Source organism: Lagenorhynchus albirostris, chromosome 10 (genome assembly GCF_949774975.1).
Source record: "Lagenorhynchus albirostris chromosome 10, mLagAlb1.1, whole genome shotgun sequence".
Taxonomy (NCBI): domain Eukaryota; kingdom Metazoa; phylum Chordata; class Mammalia; order Artiodactyla; family Delphinidae; genus Lagenorhynchus; species Lagenorhynchus albirostris.
This window is the reverse complement of record NC_083104.1, coordinates 45,725,695-45,731,328: the sequence shown is the minus strand read 5'-3', so window position 1 is coordinate 45,731,328 and position 5,634 is coordinate 45,725,695. Positions and strand designations below refer to the sequence as shown.

Sequence of the window (5,634 nt, the reverse complement as noted above, 5' to 3'; positions counted from 1 at the left end):
TGAGAGTTGACTGTGTCTGGCTTCATGTGATAAGAATAGAGTGATGCTATTCGGTCTAGTCAGTTTCCTCCATGCTCCTGGCAATGTGTGAGCAATGTGTTGTTTCCTGGCATGTAACTGCTTTTAACAGAAGGCAGCAAAAGTAACGACTCTTTGATATGTGATGTTATTAAGATATTTGTAGTTTTCTTTGAAAAGAGAAGCTGGTGTGATTAGGTACCTTTTGTTCCATTAACAGCAATAATAAAGATGCTATCACTCCTCAAAAAAAAAAAAAATGCAGGCAAACACTGGAAGATCTTGAAAAAGTCCTTAACTCTCAACCTCTATTTTTTTCCTGTATAGAAATAAGATACTTGGACTAGACAACTTCAAATGTCCTTTTCAGCAATAAAGTCAATGAGTCAAAGGAACAAAACTGAAACAAGACTTACAGATGGTTTAACAATAAATTTTGATGACTCCCTACTACTATTTTTTTCCTAAGACATATCAATGGATTTTAAGATTCTTCATTAATTTTATCGCTCTGGCAAGGGTGGGGAGAAGGTAAGTTGGAAAAAAAAAAGAATGGTAGTCATGTTAAAATTACATCCCAAGTTATAAGGCATGTCCCAAATATTACAGTATTATAATAGTAACCTACTTCCAAATCCCACTCTGTGTCAGCTACTTAGTTCATCACTGGAAAACAGGGATCCTGCTGTGGATTGATTCTGCGAGGTACACTCATTAAAGACAAGGCCTGCAACACAACAGCTGCCACTGGTTAGACCACAGATTCCCAACTGCATAAAACTATATGTGCTCGTGGATCTTTACACTTTAACTGGTTTGTTTTGAGACAAAATGATTGCTATTGTCACACCCAGTTCTCCTCCCTCTGCTCATACATCATGCATGAACAGCAAGACAAAAATCTCACAACCCAATTTCAGGTCTGCAGTTTCGCCAAGTTCATGGTATTCTGACTCTAAAGACGTCCAGGGGGACTTCCCTGGTGGTCCAGTGGCTAAGACTCCGCACTCTCACTGCAGGGGGCCCAGGTTCGATCCCTGGTCAGGGAACTAGATCCCACATGCTGCAACTAAAAGATCCCACATGCCGCAACTAAAGATCCCCCGTGCCGCAACTAAGACCTGGCACAGCCAAATAAATAAATAAATAAAAAGATTGAAAGAAAAATTAAAAAAAAAAAAAAGACTTCCAGGAAGGTGAGGGAAGCAAGGCACGTGGGTCATGGGAAAAGTTGTCAGATGATGCTAGACACCACATCTTTGTGGGTAGAAAGACTATTAAGGACAAAGAGTAGTTAAAAGCATGAACTGAAGGACACAAAAGAAAACACAACACAAATTCTCACACGTAAAGCTCATTTCACAGAGCTTCTATCCAATATTAACACAAGTAGTGATTTCTTGCAAATAGAGTAAATAGGTACTCCTTGGACATGGATGTTCTATTTCTCTTTGTACCTATTTGTCTGATACAGTAGATATGATCAACAGACTTCCACATGTGGTTGCCCTATACAAGATTTTCTTAACAGCAGCACTAATGGCATTTGGGGCCAGATAATTCTTTGTCATGGGAGACTTCCCTGTGCATTGTAGTATATTTAGTTGCATCCCTGGCCTCTAGATGCCCACTAGATGTCAGTAGCAGCCCTATCCCCAATTGTGACAACAAAAAATGTGTCTAAACATTGCCAAACGTCTTCTAGGAGAAAGGCGCAAAATCACTGCCAGTTGAGAACCACTGACCTATACTGATATATTCACACATTCCTTGAAAGAGCAAGATGTGGTTGAGAATGAGAAGCAGAGAAGTATGGGTGCCGTTGAGACTTAAGTGGGAGATTGAGGAGAGAGAGCATAAAATCATAGATTATAACCAGTCACTGACAGAGTTTTGAATACTCACCTAGGGAACTTGGGTTTTGTTTTATAGACAAGAGAGAATCATTAAAGGAATTCCAGAAAGGGGGTGATATGATTAGATTTTCATTTTAAGGAAATTTTCTTGATCTAAGAATGAGAGAGGATTGAAAAGACAACAGCTATCACAAAACTCTGACGTGGTAACTATGGAAAATAGAGCAGAGGATGTGGAAAGGAAATGGCCAACCTGCTGCATCTGTGAAACGGAATCATTAAAACGTAGTCTATTTATAAGGGTGCAGGATAGAGAGGAACTGAAGATTTCCATGAGGTTCCTGGGCTGAACAAGTGGGCAGGTGGCGGAGAAAACAGGGGTTAGTGTGTACCTGTGGGTAAGGATAAGAAGTTCATTTTTGTACATGTGGCTCCCAGATGTAATTTATTTTTATTTATTTATTTTTGGCCATACCACGCAGCTTGTGGAATCTTAGTTCCCTGACCAGGGATTGAACCCAGGCCCTCGGCAGTGACAGCAAGGAGTCCTAACCACTGGACCTCCAGGGAAGTCCCCCATATATAGTTTAATCCAAATGGGTAAATAATCCTGTCACCTGGTGACACTGTATAGAGTTAGAAGAGGGACAAGATTGGATCCCTAGGTGACTGCTTATCTTTAGAGGGTGGACAGAAATGGAGGAAACTCAAAGGAGGCAGGAACTAACAAATCAGGAACGTCAGGAGAAAGTGGTGACCCGAGAGCCAAGAGGACATTTGCAAGGGGTGTAAATTATCAACAGGGATACATACTGCAGATGATGAAGCCCGGGAAGCCAGGCGCTGGTAGTAACCTCAGTTCAAGGAGTTTGGTGGGAGCAGAGGTCAGTTGCTACGGGCTGAGGAGCTAGTGGACAGACAGAAGAGAAACAGAGAGTAGCTGTCATGAACCAGAACTAGTCTTTCAGAACAACTCCCACTCTGCAGGGCAACAGCCTCCAGCCCCACCTGCAGGTGGAGCCGGCATCGAGGCTCTCTGGATGGACCATGTCCACCTCTTATGTTTGCGCTGAGTTGATTTTCAGTTTCCATATTAACATCACCATGTGCGGCTTCCCTCAGGTATATCAGTCACCTTTTCAGAATACTTTCACTTTATATATCCTGGGGGTTCTTTTTGTTTTGAATCTTATTTGCCACCAGTTTCCAGCATATATCACTCCCCTCTTTTTCTTGTTTCCTCTTCACCCAGGCTTGTATTTTTCAAAGGAACATCAGGGAGTCTGATCTGCCACCCGCAAGGCAGAAATAGTAAGGGAGCTTAGCCCCATTTGCCTGAATACCCTTTGAGCCTCCTAGGAAAATAATAAAATAAATTTGGGGCCTGGTAGTTAGATCCCTTGCACTCAGAGTTAATATTTTCTCAAAGAGAAGGGGTCAGAGTGAAAAGCCTACGTCGAGTTTTCTACCGGGTGCTCTTGTGGGAAGAGAAATCTGTAGTGTAGGACACAACCCAAGACACCAGCTGATTGTCTGCCAGACAAATGTACTGTTTGGCTTCTTCTTTCACACCAGTTCTTTCTCATTTCTCTTGATATTATCAACAGAATAAAGTTTATGTTATATACTTGACAATGAATAAGTTTTTATTGACTTTAGGGGGTACAATACAGTGGAGATCAGAAGACATCGGGTTTCCAGCTGCATTCATGCTAAGCACACTTTAGCCTGGACTACGTATGCTGGAAATGGGGGTAGAGGCTGAACAATTCAGTTGCTTAACTCCAATATCTATATCACTTCCACCAGACAAATATAGTCCTTCTTTCGGAGAAAAAAATGGTTAAAGCCAGTTCTTTTTGTTTTCTCTTTCTGCTAAAGTAAGGAAGCAATTTTCCATTCTATAAAGTAATTTACATCTCAGTCACTGGGCAGAGGAATTGTCTTTCAACATCAGAGAATCTTCTCTAGGTCTGAACTCTGCCCCTCTCAATAGGTATTGGAACATTGTCCTACCTCTGAACTTTTCAGTTATGTGAGCCTATAAACAACTTTTATTAGTTAGATTTGGGTTTTCTGTCATTTGCAAATTAATTATACTGATCCTGGCTTATATTTGAAAGCACTGTTTCCTTGTATAGCACCTTAATATCATATTTTCTCTTAGTGGTCACACAAGCTCCTCATTTGTATTTCATCTCAGTTGCTTGGAGGTTAAGTGTCTAAATAGGTACCTTTCATGCCCTAACCTTAACTTCGTGATCCCACCGGACTAATGTTTGTCATACCGTAACATACCTTCCAAATTTGATGAAAATATACTCTCAGTTCCAGATTCTCCAGTGGATAATTTCCAATCTCTTTGAGGTATCTTCCAGATTCCCCTACCCTACCTATGTGAATTTTGGGTTTGCCACGTCACCAGTGTTTTAAGTCAGATCATGTGGAATGCCCAGGATATTTTCATATCTGCTAGAGACCCTTACTGGACATCCATTTCCACGTGCTATTTCTTAATCCTCCTAGACCACCTATCTTTTGCTAATTCTCTCATTGTGATACTTCTAAAATTTGTCTTGCCATTCCACCACTCTGCCTACAAACATTTCCATCTTTGAAAGAGAATTCCTAGGGTTGATCAACTCCCATGATCCTCTTCTGTAAGTCTAAACTGTTTCTTCTCTTTCATAGTTCCATTTCCATGGGTTCTTATTCTTATTCATTCTCTCTCTCTCTCCCATTTTAAAATACTGAACTCATCTAACGTATATGTCACCTTCACTCTGGGAGCTTTTGAATATTTAGGATTTTAATGATCACCTCCTTACATTCCCAATTGGAAAGTCAACCCTATTTCAACTGCTGCCTGCATAACGTTGCCACTGGTAGTGTAGTGTTGCCAATCTCTCACTGATGCTCTTTCTTAGCATTTCTTCTTGGTGTGTCCCCCTGTCCAATTCCCTAAGTAGAGTTGGTATTCCAGAAGACTTCATCCTGGGCCCTCGTATTTGCCTGTACTGTCTCTGGGGGCAGTACTGTCCAATAGACCCTTCTGCATCAATGAAAATGTTCTACGCCTACACCATCCAATAAGGTAGCCAACTACCACATATAGTTACTGTGTGCTTGGAATCTGGCCAGTGTGGCTAAGGACATACATTTTAAATTTAATTTTAATACCCACACGTGGCTAGTGGCTACTGTATTGGATAGTGCAGCTCTAGGGGATTACATTCATTTCTTCCCATGGCTTTAAATACCTTCTGTTCGTTTGACCGCTCTCAAATGTACAGCTCCAGGTATCACTAACCCAGAGGTCCAGCCCATACATAAAACCACCTACTTGAAATTTCTAATTGTACATCTCACACTTATCGCAAATGTTAATCCAAAGTAGAGTTCTAGACTTTTCCATCTCCAAACCTATTCCCATTCCAGTCTTATTCATTCCAGTAAATGGCACCACTGTCTAACTTAGCTGCTCAAGTCAGAAGCCAGAAAGCTATCCCTGATTCCTCCCTGTCCATTATCCTTGCATCTAACCCACTGGCAGCAGCTCACTGATTTTATTTCCAAAATATATCTTAAATCCACCTTCTCTTCATTTCCATTACCACCACCCTCTCCAGGCCACCGTCATCCCCAACTTGGACGGCTAGCAGTCTCCAACATGATCTCTACTTTCACTTTTGTCCCCTTACAACCCATTTTCTATTAGCAGCCAGAGTGCTCATCATCATCTTATAATCAGAATCAAACA

At 41.2% G+C, this 5,634-nt stretch overlaps 1 non-coding gene across 1 annotated transcript; it reads left to right on the top strand.

The window, feature by feature from the left end:
- The first annotated feature begins 994 nt into the window (after window positions 1-994).
- Window positions 995-1,067, top strand: TRNAE-CUC (transfer RNA glutamic acid (anticodon CUC)). The gene has a single exon. It is a non-coding gene; the product is annotated as a tRNA-Glu (tRNA).
- The last annotated feature ends 4,567 nt before the right edge of the window (window positions 1,068-5,634 follow it).